This window comes from Pseudorca crassidens, chromosome 6 (genome assembly GCF_039906515.1).
Source record: "Pseudorca crassidens isolate mPseCra1 chromosome 6, mPseCra1.hap1, whole genome shotgun sequence".
Lineage (NCBI taxonomy): Eukaryota > Metazoa > Chordata > Mammalia > Artiodactyla > Delphinidae > Pseudorca > Pseudorca crassidens.
Window position 1 is genome coordinate 45,744,584 of NC_090301.1, and position 18,054 is coordinate 45,762,637.

The 18,054-nt window shown below is 36.9% G+C and overlaps 1 protein-coding gene across 12 annotated transcripts in view; it reads right to left on the reverse strand.

The window, feature by feature from the left end:
• The window catches only part of GULP1 (GULP PTB domain containing engulfment adaptor 1), a 266,982-nt gene that overhangs the window by 224,140 nt on the left and 24,788 nt on the right, over positions 1–18,054 (reverse strand). Inside the window, exon 1 of one of the 12 annotated variants that reach the window (XM_067741240.1) lies at positions 10,879–11,185. The exons of the other annotated variants lie outside the window; for them this stretch is intronic. The gene's annotated coding sequence lies outside the window, so the exon portion shown is untranslated. Of the gene's footprint in view, positions 1–10,878; positions 11,186–18,054 lie in introns of those variants that run through there. 12 annotated transcript variants of the gene reach the window in all.

Sequence of the window (18,054 nt, forward strand, 5' to 3'; positions counted from 1 at the left end):
CAGAGTCTTCATTTACAAAATGAGAATGTCGATTCTTTCCCACAACTGAAATTTACTGGGAATCTGCTATACGCCAGGCATGTGTTACGCACAGGTTGAAGTCTCTAAATTTCTCTCCAGCTATCAATGCTGAGGGCATTTCAATCCATTATTGCCATCTCCAAAGATCATCTTGACACTGTAAACTAAGGGCAAAAACCGGCTATTATTTTCACTTTTCATTTACTTCCAAGAATTTATTGAGTCAAGCACTGTGCAAAGTTCTGGAGACACAGAAGCTATTGGGAAATAACCCCTGCCTTTAAGGTACTTACTGTTTCATGAGAGAAACAGACAAAAAGAAAATTAGCAATAATGTGACATATACAAGATGCTATAGGAACCCAGAAGAACGGTACCCAACGTAGAGTATAAGTTGGAAGAAGTGGTTCTGCGCAGAATCTGAGCTGAAGGAAGAGGAGGACTTAGCCAGGAATAGAAGAAGGGGTCAGACCTGCGCAGCAGAGAAAACAGCAGCTGCAAAGGCCCCGAGAAGAATTTAAGCACATCACTTCTAAGAAACCAAAAAGTTCAAGAGAGTAGGGTCACAAGAGTCTCCAAAAGACAGAATTTCACAAAAGGGTCTGTCCCCAACCCCCTTCAAGAGCCCTAGAGCTACAAATGATTAATTGTCCTTAATTACTTTGCTTTTCTCGAAAAAGAGAAAGAAACTCTTCCTTTAATTATTAGAGTACCTCTCCAGTCTGGCACTAATCCTCAGTTTGGAGTTTGGAGTTATCATTTTTAAAATACATACATGTGTTTTCAAATTATATTTCCATTGAAGCTCAATTTTATGTTTCTTTTTTTTTATTCCCTTCATATTAGCAAATTTTCTTAAAGGAATTGACCTTTGAGTCTTTGTGCCCAAAATGCCTTCAAGTCACCTTCCTTGGGCAATTTTTCTAATTCCTCCAAGCAGCATCTTTCATTTCCTCCCATAAAGTGACAACACTTTCTACATTACTTCCATTACAGCGCTCAGCAAAGTGCCTTTTAATAAGTTTTCTTCTTGCTAGACTGAGCTTCTGGAGGGAAGGTTTTGTGTTTGTATCCCAAACATGGTCTTTTTTTTTCCCTAATAAACACTTTTAATTTTAGAAGAGCTTTAGATTTACAGAAAAGTTGCAAAGGCAGTACAAATAACTCCCTAGGGATCTTTTTAAAATTCACATTCTGATACAGCGGGTCCAGGAAAGTCCAGATAGTCTGTGTTTCTAACAAGTTTCCAACTCATGCAAATGTGGCTGGTGCAGGGACCACAACTTGATAAGGGATGAGTGTCAGACAAATTGGGACAAAGGTTCGCAACCCTGGCTGCAAATTAGAATCACCTGGGAATGTGTTTCGTTTGTTTTTAAAATGGCATTGCTGGGAGGTACCCACCTCCAGAGATTCTATTCTAATTCATCTGCCCTAAACCCAGGAATCCATAGTTCAAAAAAGCTTTTCAGGTGAATCCAATGTGCAGCCAGAGTCAAAACCCACTTGTCCTCCTAAATTGTCAGAACCTATATCTTAGCAGGCTCTCCGTTTCTTTCTCTGTAACCCGGAAATAAACACAAGTACCTGGTAAGGTATTACTGAGACTGAACAAAACAGCGAAAGTCAGCACCAAATTCAGTGCTTATTAAATTCTAGGTGCTTGAAAATGTTAATTACAAATTCTGACAGGCAAAAGGACACGTAAATACACATTTCCTACCAATAAACCTCCGAGAACGTTCTTCCTAAACTGTCTTCCCAGAGTTAGACTGCTCTCTGATCTCCAGCTGTCATGTAAAAGGGCAGGAGTTCAGGGTGTTAGGGTAGAGTCACCATAGAAATCTGCTAGTTTTTAGGGAATGCGGTCTAAGTATCCTTTGATTAATTCAGCAGGCCTCACAGCTGAGCCTGGAGTCCCTGCCCATGCAGGACAGAAACAGCTTTGTATGAGGACAGTCCACAGGGTGGCTAGATGGGTCTAAGCTGTTTATTCCAGAACAATGAGTGGTCACATCCGAACTGCAGCTGGTCTTGAGGAGAGATCTCAGAGAATCTTCTGGTTTCAAACCACTGTTCATAGGCTTGAGGGGAAAGCTCCCAATAAAATTCAAAGAGTGATATATGGTCATTAAAATTCAAGCCAAAGGACACTAGCACTTGTGAAAAAAAAAAAAAAAACCTACAAGTCTTCTGCATCTTCTAATATACAGCTCCCCTTCTCCAACTGTAAGGAACATAAAAGTAATTCTACTTTCAGCAGACACTGAAGGTTAAAGGGTTACCTTTTTTTTTTTATGTTCCTCAATCAACTGTTTTTATCAAACTAAACTGAGGTTATTAGGTTCTTGGGGTGATTAGAAAAGTTAAAAGATTAAGAGGTGCCACACATAATTACTATCCCTTTAATACTGCCTTCGCCTAAACCAATTACTAATTTTTTAAGTAACAGATAAGCATTTTTGCCCAAAATATTGTCACCTGCTTAAACAGCTGGAATCTACTATCAAGATCAAATCACATGATATCTTCCATGGCTGTTTTATCTCTATCATCTTATATCATTTGAGTACTACACTTTAATAAATAGTGAGGGGGCATTTATAAAGACTGTGGGCAAAAAGTGTCACCTGCCATATCAGTAAACAAAGGATGTTGCGGCCATCAAGCCATCGGCCACTGCAGCCATCACAGACTGTGCACCCTGAGGGGATTCAGGATGGAGAAAAGCAGGATACTGGCCCAAGATAGTTAAGGCGCATATAGAAGAAATGATTTCAGTGAGCCCAGACTCTTGCATCTTCCCATACATATTGAGAAAAGCACTAAATTCATTGACTTGGCATGTCTGGTTTTCTTTAATTAGCAGTAATCTTTTGACGTTGGAGTATCTGTTTTTTTAATTGTTCGTTTGACCTCCTATATATCCAACCTCCTCCCTTACTTCTTCAGAGCAATCCCTCAGAGCTATCTGAGAGGCTGCCTCCCGGGCTTAAGTCCTCAGCAAGTCCCCCTGAATAAAACATAATTCTCAACTTTTAGGTTGTGCATTTTTTTCAGTCAATGAGACACATATAAATATGAAAGGATACTCATCAAATTGTAGTAGAAGAAGGACTTCCCTAGTGGTGCAGTGGTTAAGAATCCACCTGCCAGTGCAGGAGACACGGGTTCTAGCCCCGGTCCAGGAAGATCCCACATGCCGCGGAGCAACTAAGTCCGTGTACCACAACTACTGAGCCTGCGTGCCACAACTACTGAAGCCCATGCACCTAGAGCCCATGCTCCGAAACAAAGAGAAGCCACCGCAATGGGAAGCCTGCACACCGCAACCAAGAGTAGCCCCCGCTTGCCGCAACTAGCGAAAACCTGCGCACAGCAACAAAGACCCAACACAGCCAAAAAGGTAATAAGTAAAATAAATTCATAAATAATTAATTAATTAATTTTTTTAAAAAGCATATGTTACTTTTAGAAATGTACAATAAATTTGCTTTAGAGATACAGGGCATCTGTCAGCAGTCTCTGTTTCTTAGTCTAGGTACAAGAAAATTACTTCTGCAAATCAATAGACTAGATACACTGCATTAGTAGCTACTGCCAACACACAGAAAAAAATCACTAAGTTCATTTAGTTTCAGTCTTACCCTTTATGTAAAATTATCTAAATCAAATTTTCAGCAGCAGAATGGCCCACAGAGATCATATGCATATTCTGTTCTTGTCTGGTAAATATGGATGGATTCTAGTCATTTAAGTGCAACAGATGACAAGACACTAAAATTATCTGCCATCACCGAATATCCAACATTTCATGAAACTTATCTTTGCCTTCTGACATCCCTTGCCTTCCCAAATGGTTCACTCTTGGTATGACTTTCTGGTTTTTCTAAATGGTATTATCTCTCACAGTTATCCCTAGATTCACATAGACAAAGGGAGTAGCATAAATGAAAAGTACAAAATTGTACATAATGAAAACTTTCTAGGCCACAATAAGCTTCTGAAACATAGAAATGCTGAAATTAAATATAGAGACGGGCACATGGAAAACAATGTCCAGATGGAGAATTCTGATATTTTATTTTCTTCTATATTTGCCATGTAATTTTTTCTCATTCCGTACCATGGGAAAGGAGTCATATTCTTAACTGAAAACAACTTTTATGACTGATATCCTCCTATCTTCTGCCCTGCAAAAATGGTGCTCGAATCCAATCCACCTAGAAGCCTACAAAAAACTAGGAGTCATGCCAGACTCCTCCCTCTTAGCTATCCCCCCACAATCAGTCAGGAAGTTCTATTAATTCCAACCCTTTAATAACTCTTGCCTCTAACACTTTTTTCTTAGTACCAGAATAGCCTTGCCATTTCCAGCCACCACTCCAATCTATCCACCACACTGCTGCCACAATATAAAGCTAATCAAGTTATTTGCCTAAACTCCCAAATTCTTTCAAATGGCATATGAGATGCTCCAAGATGGGGCTCCTGCTTACCTGTTCAGAATGCCTCTTGCAATTCTCTCAAGGGCAACCAGCCCTTCAGCCGTATCAAATTACTTACAGTTCCCCATTTATAACACAGGAGGTTACATTTCCATGGGCTTTGCATATTTCCTTGTCAAGGAAAAATCTCCACCCTAGTCTCTCATCAGCTTAGATAAGACTGCTCCTCAGTTTTCAAGATTCACTTTATTCAACAACTCTTAAGTGAAACCAACTCAGAGCTTCCCAAGGAGAGACAGCTTCTCTATTCTTTATGCCACCTTTGCTTCCTCTGCTATGGTAGGAATTTGGTACACCTGTGCTCCTTTTAGCCTTAGTGAGTGGCATATATCCTACGAACATAAATGTTTGTTGAAAGAACAAACGGATGACCATAAAATGGCCTTGGGCTGAATAATGAGATAACTACCAATGCTGACCATCATTCTCCTGAAACCGAGTCCCCCTAAAACTAAGTTCCCTTGCTGAGTTTAAGATTAATCTCTCTATCCAGAACTTTATTCCCTTTCTTGTCCCACCCCTGTTCACCTCAAGATTGAAGAGATTCAAAGAAAAGGGGGGTTGAAAGCAAGCAGGACCCTGTGGGGTCTTTCCAGTACAAAAGCCCCTTCATACTCCATTTCCTGTTTATAGGGAAAAAGACTTTAGTCTTTTAGGCTTTCCCTGAGTTCCAAAGAGCAGACTCAAGCAGTTAATGATTAGGACAAGAGTCACAGCCTCTTAGTTCCTCCTATAGGGATACAGATAATAATCTGATGAATATCTCTGAGTTGTTCTGTAGAAACTAAGACCCCCGCCCTGGTGAAGGATGGTGGCTACATGCTGATCCCAAGCACATAGACCTCAGACTGGCTGGAACCAGAAGGTTGAGATTCCGAAGACATCACCCTGTTACCTCACCACCAAACAATCAGAAGAAGGTCCATGAGCCGATCACACATCCTATGACTCTTTCCCCTGACACTGTCTTTAAAAACCCGTTCCTGAAAGATATCAAGGAGTTTGGGTCTTTTGAGCATGAGCTGCCCATTCTCCTTGCTTGGCACCCTGCAAATAAACCCTTACTTTGCTGCAAACATCCACTGTCAGAATTTGACTTTCTGTGCCACAGGCACACAGAGCCCTTGCTTGGTAACACTCCCTTTAGAGCAGATCAGAGGAGTCAGTATTTTTTATCCAAGGATCCTGACTCTAATGTGCCCTGAAAGGACTCAGCAGCAATAATACTACCATACTAGATAGGGTCCTTTTATCCTTGCCAGTTTCCAACTTCTATAAAATCACCTTTATGACAAGTACCGGAGGTGTAAATCACTAATTAAAATTTACCATTTTTAATGATAAAAGTAATATATAATCATTGTAGAAATATTAGAATGTAAAGATAAGTGAAAGTATAAGCTGTCCATAATCTCAACAGGCAGAAATAACCAACCACTGATAACATTTGGAGGACATCCTCTTAAATTGATCTTTTTGACATAAATGGATGCTATTACATACAAAAATGGAATCATATTATACAAACAATTTTTAAAATGAATTTTCCATTTCACAATATTCTGTTATGAATTATAATAATGATCTACAATTATAATCAAATGATGTGTTTATTGAAAATGTGGATTACTGGACTCCATCTCTTGATCTATTGAAACAATCTTTAGATAGAGAGCCCTGTAATATTCATCATAACCCTCTAAGTGATTCCATGTACAGTAAATTTTGAGAGCCACTAACCACAGATAGTGTTTTCAAATCCCTATGGTAAATGACAGAAAAGTGAAGGTTTCAAAGGTATTTGTTTTGGCTGCACATAAGAAAGCAGAAGAGCTATTACAAAATGGAGTGGGTTACCATCCCAGTTGATGAGCCCCTGGTACTCTGCAAACAGATTTTGAATAACTAGTCTCAAGGATGTGGTGGTCATTCTGTATCAGGAAAGAGGTTGAAAGAGATCATTTCTAAGGTCTGTCTCAACTGTAAGATTCCAAGACTCTATAATTAAAGAATGTTAAGACTAAAGTATACATCAGAGGCAAAAAAAGAATAGTTACCTGGGAAGACAGTAATGGAACTAGGTGGGTATGTTTTATAGGCAGTGGTTTAGCGGTAAAGCAGCTCTCAAAGCTGACAAAAACTTTACACATAATTAATTGAAAATATTTTTTTCTAGAAAAGATTAGCAATTAACTGGTTTTCTAAGACTTTTAAACTGGTGATCCTACATTTCAAAAATATCTTCTTTGGTAGCACTAACACAAAGCAAATAAAACGTAAAGGCTCAGGTTGAAAGAGTGAGGGACCCAGGCATCTTTGGCATACTTGGCCCATTGTGACTAGTCTGGGAACTGTGCCAGGAAGGGGGTGAGGTAGTCTGTAGAACTGTGGAAATACCAGTAATCTAATTTAATCTTTTAACTTTCAAACAAAGAATCTGAAGCCTAGAGATGTTGTGTTATATATTCATAGCTAGTTGGTGACAAAATAATTACCCTTGAAATCCACACTTCTCACTCCTAGTCTAGTGTTTTGAGTAGTAAGGATTTCTCTACTATTGCAAATTGCCTTTTTTTCAAATCCTAAAAAGTCAGAGATAAGGCACAGAAGAGCCAAGTGTTTGAAACTGTATACAAATAAAGATGCCATATTGTAAACAAATGGCTTAAAATAATTGTATTTTAAAAGTGGACTGAAATTTCAAGGATAGCTGTGCAATAATGCTCCCCATGTTCTTCTTAGAGTTATAGTTTAATTCCCTTGTTTGGCAGGAAAATCAGTGATTACTCTCACTTTCTGACACTTAAATAAAAATGCCTTCCAAAAAGGCAAATAATATTTTCAAACATAGTCCTTGTGTTATACACACTTTATATGTTTACCTGAGTTTACAAGCACAGGTCAGTATTTTAATAGACATGCTCATTTTTAGGTGCTTATGTTGTATACACATTAATTACAGAATATACAAGTTCTTTTTTTTTTTAAATATTATGTCTAATTCTAATAACATTGTTCTTAGAGACTGACTGATTGACCCAACCACCCTATATCTACAGTGAAAATTATATTTATAAATATGTAAACAAGAAGTTTGAGAATCAAAAGCCTAGGTAATTTCAATTTAAATATCATCTATATGCTGATGACTCTTAAACTTGTATCGGTACCCTAGACAATTCCTATGAACCGCACCCATTCAATACATCTACTTCAATGCATCTCAAACTTAACAGATCCAAAATCAAATTCCTAATCTTCCTCCTTAAACTCTTCCTCCAACAGTCATCTTCATATGAGAAATGACAGGTCCATCCATCTAGCTGCTAAACTTGTCATGATTCTGGACTCATTTTTTAACCACTGGCAAATCCTGTCCCCATATTCCAAAATACATGCAGAATCCCACCATTTCTCACTATCTTTGTTGCTGGAATCATCATTGTCTTTCTCAATAGCCTCCTAACTGGCCTCCCTGCTTCTACCTTTGTCCCCAGTCTATTATCCAAACAGTAGTCGGAGGGACAAATTATAAGACAGTCATCACCTCCAATGACTTCAATCTCACATTGAAAATAAGCCCTAACAGGCACTCGGTGGTCTTCCCACCTCATTCTACTACCATTCTGACTTAATTTCCTGCTACTCTCCCATTTGCCTACTTCATTCTAGCCACCCAGTCCACCTTGCCGTCCTTCCAATATTCCAGGAAAAGAGTTTTTCCATGTAGAAGGTTCTTTCCCTACATGATTTTTTTTTCCCACACCTACTTCATATATTACTGATAACATCAAAGCATCACAGACATATTCCTAGACTAACATCTGTATCAGTCAGTGTCTAGAAGGAAATGAGTACCACACTAAAATTAAGATAATCGATGGAGAGTTTAATAAAGGACTATTTACAAGAGTTTGGGAAGGATGTAGGAAAACCAAAAGGGATAATGCAGAACCTCAGGGAGAGTAACAGGGGGCTACTGCTACACACAGCCCTGAAGGGACAAGAGAGAGGAAAGGTACTGAAAACCAGAAACAGCCCAACAGAGAGGGCAGACTTGAGAGAAAAAGTGATAATTGGAGGGGAGCAGCAATCAAGTTAAGGCCACCTGCAGGAAAAGAGCTAAGAGAACAACGTGAACTCACACTTCTCTCTCCCTCATCTCTCTTCCCGGGGGCTTATTAATATGGTTTATATTGACTTGCCTACCACGGCAGAGAGCAGAATAGAGAAGGGTACAGAATGGACCTGGAAGAGACTTCTGAAGATGTCCAGCCCACTACTTCACTCCATTTCTCCCTAGCACTCAGCAGTACTTGTTGAATGAAAATGTATGATTCAATGGTGATTGTCCATTGAATAAAGCTTTTAAATATGCTATATAAGCTATGTTTCCTTAAAAAGAACTCCTCTGACGGGGGTCAGGAGTCGGGGGCCACACAGGTCATCCAACGGAGACACTAAGGAGGCTTACATGAGCTCAATATGGTGAATAAGTCATGAGGTGTCTTGCATGCCTCCCGTTCTGCCGTATAGAACTTAAGGTTGGTTATCATATTCACCAAGACAGAGAAGTATGAAAAAAAGGAGGTGGGGTCATGGGTGGGCATTGCACTGAGGGTCTCCCCACAACCTAGATGCTTTGCAGGTGACTTGTGATGAGTTGATCGGTGATATCTGATGTATAACATAGATATTTCTGATAAAAGAAACAATGGGGGGGAAAAGTCATACATATGTCATACTCTGAAGGGTAAGGGAGTATTAAATGTTTAAATATCTGTCCTACATACTTGTATCCACCATGAATAAATCAAGCAAGGCTTCTCGTGAGACCCTTCATCTCCCTGGCAAGGGTTCATTAAAGAAAAGCTCTTTGAGGAACAAACATTAGTAGAACTTCTGATTCCTTAGTTTTCTAAATTACTTGTGTCATTTGGGGACTTGTATGCAGCAATAAGAGCATTACTTCTTTTGTTAGAGTTTCCCAGATTCCCCAAAGTTGATACAATTAGAGGAAAAGATAAAACAATGGGGCAGAAGAGCAAACATCTGTTTTACTTGTGGAAACTGAGGAATTCGTGTTGATGGAGAATTTATTAACAAATAATGTATTTGCTAATTCTAGTAGCACCTCCCAGGCCACCTCCAAGAAAAAAATAAACAAAAAAAGCTATCAGGGTAACATATCATCAGGAGACAGAATGGAAAATCCTAGAAGACAGCCTTTGAGAAGGTCTTTCACACCCACACCCAGTTTCATTAAGAATCTCTTTCACTGAAGATACCTATCTGTCTTTATTTTCCTGAAAGGGAAGATGGTGATAAACAAGGTTGAGAGAAGATAGAGACAGATTGAAGTAGACTGAGTTGCTATGGTTTTTGAAATTTAATCCTAACCATAGAAACATCACCTTATATACTCTAGTATCACTCTTCCAATCTATTTTCACCCTGTTACACACCTTTTTCCTCTGAAAGAAAATCAGTTATGTTACTATGCTTGATCTCCAATTTAAGAAGTTATAAAAATAATCTCTGAAAAGGATCTTCGGGTTCCTGGAAAAAATCTGTTTGCTATTGGGGCCCCATTCCATATGCTTCCCATTTAGGGGCAGATCCAAGTATTGTGAACTTTGAAGCTTATACAGTGGAGGCAGGGGAGCCTTTTAAGTAAATAAATTTCAAAATACCACAAACAAATAATTTGACAGTTATGACAAAAATTCAGAAAAGTTGCATAGGTTTTCAAGTAATTACTAGACATGCTTCTTTCATGTCTAGTAATGACTTTTGGCGTTTTGTTTTGTTTTGGCTTATACACTTTGGGTGCCTCTTCATATTTCAAGGATTTTATATCGCTTTCTATGGGAAGACTAGAAAGATAATGCAAAGTTTCCTCTATGCGGGTCGATCAAAGTTTTATTGTTGTTTCTCCTCTACCCACATGTTTTCTGCACCACGTGCTCTTAAGACATGTGCATATCACAAAATGACCTCTGTCCATGTACTCATCACACCGGGTATGCAGGCTCAGTGAGCAGCTGGAAGATTTCTGGAAGAACAGTCCTTTACCAGGACAGTAGAAATAACTTAATTATACAATGAAGTAACTTCCAACCACATGTGACCATATGAAATTGCCAATGTTCAATCATCTTCAACCTCCAAAAATAGCAATTTCATATTGTCTCACACTAATATATCCCACTAAGCCCCAAATAAATGTATCTCCAACTCAGCATCCCATTAGCCAGATTCCAAAATTGACCATGGCCACTCTATCACAATCTGCACTAGGGGAAATATGACAGAGAGGAGTAGGTGTGCAAAAAGATCACAGTCTTACCTGATTATGTTTAAAACATCCTAATTGCAAATTTTACATACGATCATATGAATAAGGCCTAAGGTCTTGGAAAAATCCTGGGAAAATAAGGGGCCCTGAAGCCTAAGATCCATTAACTTCACAGTATATCACCTCTGTAGTCCCAATCCAGTCAATGAAAGTTTTGTCAACTGAGCAGTCCCAGGGAAATCCACAAGGCACATCGGAAAAGCAAACACTTCTCTTTTCTCCCAAAGAAATAGTTTCCACGTGTCACATAGAAATGATTTCCAATTTATAGGCACAAGCAGAGCAGGCTTCATCCATCCATTACTGGATTCAAACAATCCTGTCCAAGATGATGAAAATTTCTGTGAAACAAAGAGTCCTTTGTTAGCACGGAAATCTCATCTCTCTATCATTATTCCCTAAGGCAGTCATCAATTGCATGTTCTGTACACCAGGCATCTTGCCCTCATGTGAGCACTTGTAAAGCACAGCGCCCGCGGACAAAAATGTTCTCAATGCAAAATATAAACCTGTGGTTTATGTGGACTCTGACACCAGGCTATTTGCTAACTGGACCTACGGTGAAATAAGTCTCCGGATTTGCTAACTGGACCTACAGTGAAATAAGTCTCCGGCCATATGCTTTTCAAATCTAACTCAAAATGCCACACAAAGAACAAAGTTCAGCTAGAGCCCTCAATCCATTTTAGTAAGACTCTTTTTATTTCCCCCATGCTTTTACAGATAAATCTCTTCAGTGCAGACCAATGCTTTACATACGCAAACTGTTTATCTGCTGAATTATGCTGAGTTGGCAGCACTGCTCAAGAGAACTGTGCTGAGTCTACACGATGGCCACCATCTGTTGCAGAGCTTCTAGGAACAGTGTCTTCAGCATGAAACACGGTGTTAGCCCTGACCATTAAAGGATTGCTTTGCAAGCTAAAGCCAATAATGAAAACTTATTCCAGAAGGTCATTAACACCTGGCTTCTTTGCAATAATTGAGAACACAGCTGCATAAGGAAAATAAATAAAACTGTATGACATGTATACACTGATGTGTATAAAATTGATGACTAATAAGAACCTGCTGTATAAAAATAAAATAAAATAAAGTGCACAATTCAAATAAATAAATAAATAAATAAAGTATATTTCTTGTGGACAAAAGGAAAAAACTGTATCATGTTCACTCCATTTATATTTCAAAGATATCAAATGTAATCAACATACACTGTAGATTCAGATAAGGCAGAACCTCAGCTATGCCGCTGGTTGATAAGTTGGCATTGATAAGAGTAATAACAACAACCAACAACAGACATATAGTGTCTTGATTCTCAAATAACCCAGTAGGTAAGTATTATTATCTAAAAGGCAAACTATTTTAACCCTCTAAGTTTCATTTTTCTCATCTTTAAATCAAAGATAATTTCACTAATTTGTAAGATTTCGGTAAAAACTAAAGATAATATAGGCAAAGTATTGAGTATTCAATATCAGATGTATGAAATAATAAAATATTATTAAACTCAAAGTTTATATTGACTGTATATATTCTGAAGTATTAGCCATAGATCAAACATGTTAAACATACAGAAAACTTCAAGCATCTCATCAGGTGACCTAGGACACTGCCTTGCTGGTAATGCAGATTTGAGGAGTAAGCTAACAAAAGACGAAGCAGAGCAGCTGTATGGTTCACAGCATCATTTAAATCAGTCAGCATGTATTAAAAGCCTTCTCAAGTATAGCAAGAAACTGCAAAGAAAGTAATAACACAGTCCTTCTGAAACAGTATTTTAAGATTACAGAACATATACAGGTATCTCATTAGTCTGTTATCTGGAGCAGTGCATAAAAGAATACTGAAATAAGTAGCAAAACAAAATATTAGTCAAAACACTTGGAAATCAGGGATCTGAAGAGTGACAGCTGAGAAACCTTCGTGCTCAGTATGTAATTTTCAGACTAAAATCCACCTTTAACATGAAAGTAATAACTATGTGCTAAGTGACAAGGTTAGCTAGTGGTTTTATCTCAAACAGTCAACATTACCCTATGGAGAGTTAATGCCACGCTGTCCGTGTACCACCCTTCCCTTTATCCCCTGCCCTGGAACTATTAGTCAAAATACCTCAAACGTAGATAGAAGAAAGGGCATATACTAGTTCCACTGCTCAACAAATTTTCATAGTGGTCTTATAAATTGAGCATAAAAAATTGTAACTAAGATTAAAATGACTAATAGTGGAAAATCAAATTTACCAGAATGTTCTGTTTATCACCGACTAAATCAGACCAAAATGTCTTGCTTAAATCATGAACATGAATATTCAAAAACAAAGGAGATAAGAAAGCTTACCAGAAAAAAACTTTTTTAAAACATTACCCTCAAATGGTTTAGAAAAAAGGTATATACACACATGTGTATAATATGTGAATATATTATACACACACACACACACACACTCAAGAGAGAGAGCGTGAATGATAACATAAGTGAAATATTAGCAATAGGTTACTGTAGGTATAGTGTACCCCTTCAACTATTCTTGCAAATTTATTCTAGTTTTGAAATTATTTCCAAATAAAGAGTTATAAAAAGAAAACTAAAAAAAAATATTTAAACATAAAATAAAATTTCAAGGTATTTATATATTCCTCTTAAAATTTAAGAAAGATTAATAATATTACAATCATTTTCTAAAGGAGCACTCAAAAATTTAGAAAAGTTACAGTCAGTTAGGAATACTGGTTCAGTACAGAAAACTATAGGGTTTTTTCCATGCATAATTCTCCTACGTATAAATATGAATCTCTGACAGAAACAATAAAGAAAGTCAAACTTAAAATAATTCTGTTTGGCCAGATACAACATGAGATTGAACAAGGCATGAAGTAACAACAGCCATACTTAAATCTTTTATTTTTTTTCCTTTTACTATCCCCATTGTATTCAAAGCTGCCAGTCTAACATATAATCAAGAATTATACTGCGTCCTCTAAGGAGTCCTCCAACTATAGTCATGGCTTCATATATTTCTGGCAAATGCCCCAGATTCTCACAAAGTAGGGAATATCGACACGATTCCATATAATCTACATTAAGGATATACAAAGAGATATTACCGCACTGAGTTTTGGAAATATATATATATTAATCAAAGTTTCAGTACGCAATAGCTTCATTTAGCATCAATATACTTGCCATTGACTTCAGTAGATTAGGAATGAGAAGATGCTTCTAAAGGAAATCAGTTTTTGAATTGGTTAAGTAATTAAGCTGAGGTATAAACTTAAAGGATCCTAAGTTGCTATATTCAGTCTTAAAATTCTAGTTAAAATAAACAGGCCTCTAAGGAGGGAGAAAAAATGCTCATGTATAACTTAGAAGGAGGTTCCTTTGAATATTACTCTTCTTGAAGACAAAGCATTTTCTATGTTCACTAAGCAATTATTGCTAACAAGTCTAGTTTCAGAATGTCCCCTGGAAAATGATTCAGGGGCATCAGAGACTCTTCAACAAATTTAATTAATAGTGCTGACATTCAGTCATTTACTCATTTAGTCCTGAGTAAATATAAAAAAGTGCTCAGAGTAATCACAGACACCTCTCTGCATAAGCAGCATGAGGTCCAGACTTTAGATTTAATATATCTTATAATTAAATCCCCTTTCCTATTGTTGTCATTAGCACTTTGGTCTAAGTTTAAGACAAGTATACCTGGTACTAAATTTTGCTATGTTATGTATGTTGCAATGATAACGTTTCAGTGAAGATATAAGAAAGTATAAAAGCAAATTATTACATTCAGGAGCCTAAACATATAACAATTAACAGATTATCAAATTAATAAATCATTTGATATTCTTTCTATTTGCAAACATGCGAGCTTTTTTCCTGCTGGTAACTTGCTGCACAGAAAGTAAATAAATCATGGAAGAATGAGATATCGGGATGCCCTGTAATCTCCAGATTCCATGCTTCTGAAATTTCCCTCTTAAAAATTGGAAACTAGCATAGTAGTCATAAGTGACCACAGATGGCTCTAAAATGCAGTGAGACTGAATACACTTAATAGATACATACAGACTAAAAAAAAAAAAAAAAAAAATAGGAAAGCACTGATGATGAAAGAAACCTTCCCTTTCCCCAATTTTGTACACATAGAAAATCTTCAGCTACCTCCTCAGGGGTGTATTTTCATTCAATTCCTGCTCATAAACTCCTTAACTGTGCACTTTATTGGAAAGAAAATTAATTCCCTGTGGGTGGCAAAAACATTGAGATTCTTCAGGATATTGTTTGAATAAATACTAAAATAACATTCCTTCATAAATAAGTGGTTTTTCATCCTTCTAACACATTCATTGCCAACTACAGCTTTGTGTGCAAGAAATAGACTCCCTAGAATGTAAAAGAATACAGATCTTCTTCAACCTATGATGTGCTTATGCCCTGATAAACTCATCCTAAATTGAAAATATCCTAAGTCGAAAATGCATTTAATACACCTAACCTAACATCGTAGCTTAGCCTAGTCTATCTTAAACGTGCTCAGAACATTTACATTAGCCGACAGTTGGGCAAACCATCTAACACAAAGCCTATTTTATAATGAAGTGTTGAATATCTCATGTAACTTATTGAATACAGTACTGAAAGTGAAAATCAGGATGGTTGTATGGGTGCAGAATGGTTGTAAGTATATTGGTTATTTACAGTCATGATCACGTGGCTGACTGGTAGATGTAGCTCCCCACCGCTGCCCAGCATCAGAAAGTATCCTACAGCTGATTGCAAGCCCAGGAAAAGTATGGTTCCTACTGAATCTGTATCGCTTTTGCACCATTGTAAAGTAAAAAAATTCATAATCATTGAAAGTCAGGGACCATCTATATATGACGCAACACAGTCCCAGCTCACAGCAGTTACACAGGGTTTTGAGCAGACTCAAAAACCCATGCCTTTCCTCTATACTGAGATTACAATCACGGTATTTTTTAAACAATAAGAAAAAGAAGTACAATGGTGATTCAGGGAGAAGAGAGATAGTACGTCATGTTTGTGTGGGGTTAAAAGAGAACCCAAGGAGGCTAAGGTGAGGGGTAAAATGTAAAATGTAAGCTGAGCCTGAAAAGTAGTGTAGATATTAACAGACAAATGAATAACTTTGGTATTCAAGAAGAGTAGTGAATGAGAAGAGAGGACAGTAACAGCACAGGTATAACCTCCAAAAGGCTCAATGACTGTAGCTTGTGTAGATTACAAGAACATGTGAGGACTGGGGCAGATAGTGGTGGGAACAGAAAGCAGAGATAAAGAGGTCTTTGCAAAGATGAGATTCTGAAGGCTTCTGACCAGGGTGAAACAAATTCAGAGCTGCAATGAACTAGGGTGAGAAAATACCAAAGGCTGGAGAAAAGTTAAGACAGAATTTCAAGTTACAAGGAAAGGGGTAGTGAAGGCCAAATTCAGGTCAGAGAAGCAGTGAGAATGGAAATTGGCTGGTTTTAATGTACCTCTCAGCCATAAAGTCTACATTCTAATTAAATGTGACCTTCACTACACAGAGCTAAGCGAGGGTGGCATAAGAAACTTTAGTCGATACACATTTCCAAAATAAACCTGCATGACACAGCTGAAATAACAAAGGTAGGGAAGAATCGTAGTGCTGTGAAAGACTGAAAAACAGCTAAAGTGCCTGGCAAAAGAGCAGCTACAAATTTGGAATATAATAAACCACCATGAATATTATACCCAGCCACATGTTATAAACTGTTTTAATGTCATTCTTGTGGAAACTCAGAATTAAACAAACTGGAATCAGCTTCAACTCTCTCCCCTAAGGTATTACTAAAGTTCGTGTCATGAGAACAGAACAAAATAAAGAAGCCCTGTTACTTATTGTTACTCCCTTTACAACCCCACCTAATAGCCGATGCCAACCGCCCGACTCCTCCCAAAAAAGAGTTCTAAGACATAACTGTTAGGCTCAATTATGTTCTATAATAATTAGTACTTTACAGAAATCACTGTGTATAAAATTTCAAAATAACGAAGCAGAAGAATTTTTGGTCATGTTCTGGAAAATTCTTACTTCTATAACCTTGTCAAGTCTCTGCAAATAAAAGGCATTTTATAATGTACAGATTATTTCCCTCAAATCAGTGTTTCCCAAAATGTGGCAGGTGATGTAACAGATGACTTCAAGTGATTCCTGAGTAACCTTTTCATTCTATCTATTTTAATGTGTACTGAAAAAAATATGGACCATTACATATTTCCCTTTTAAATATATTTGACAGGTATTTGAATAAAAATATTAAAGTTATACAAGTGACACACAGATATTGCCAGTGACACAATAAAGACTTAGATATGAAAAATAGCTTTAGCATGACACTGTGAACATAGATGTTAATATCCATTAAACAGTGGCATACATATTTTTATCAGAATATTACTTTTTAATAATTCTTACTTGGTCTCAAGTTTATGAAGAATAAGTTCTATTACTTTAGTCAGAATTTATATTAGTGTTAAATATAATATTGATGTCTAGAATGTGTTTCATATTAGCTTGAAAACAAATAAAATATTTCATCTTTCTATTAGATTTGCCATTTTCAAATCTTTTAAGTTGGATTAGGTAATTCAAAAGAGAAATTATAAAAACAGAATGAGAAAGTACAGATTTAAAGACAGGAGTGTTGAAAAGAATAATTTGATACATTAAAATAATGCTTGGATTTTGAAAACACTCAAATTTTAACTTCAAAAAAGGTTAAGCGTTGTTTCTGTAAAGAAAGTGATTTAAATACACATTGGGGAAAGCTTGAAGTAACTCTTTTAAAATTGACTACAGTACAAATTTCTTTTAAAATCGACAGGAAATTAAATAAAAATATATAATAAGGGCGGAAATAAGAATATTAAGTCTAAAAGTGTAGGAAACACTGTTTGAAGTAGTCTAAATTTCGTTGTAAAGGTCAGTTTTTTTAAAGTTTCAAAGATAACTGTGTCTGAGAATATTTCCTAGATAGTTTACAGGACAGGATTTTTATTATTAAAATAGTCAGAGTTTTGCAAATTTTAGATAAAATATTAAAATTTTAGTTTATGTTATTGCCATTTACATTGAATATACACAGATTTACATATTTGAAGATAAATGTTGAG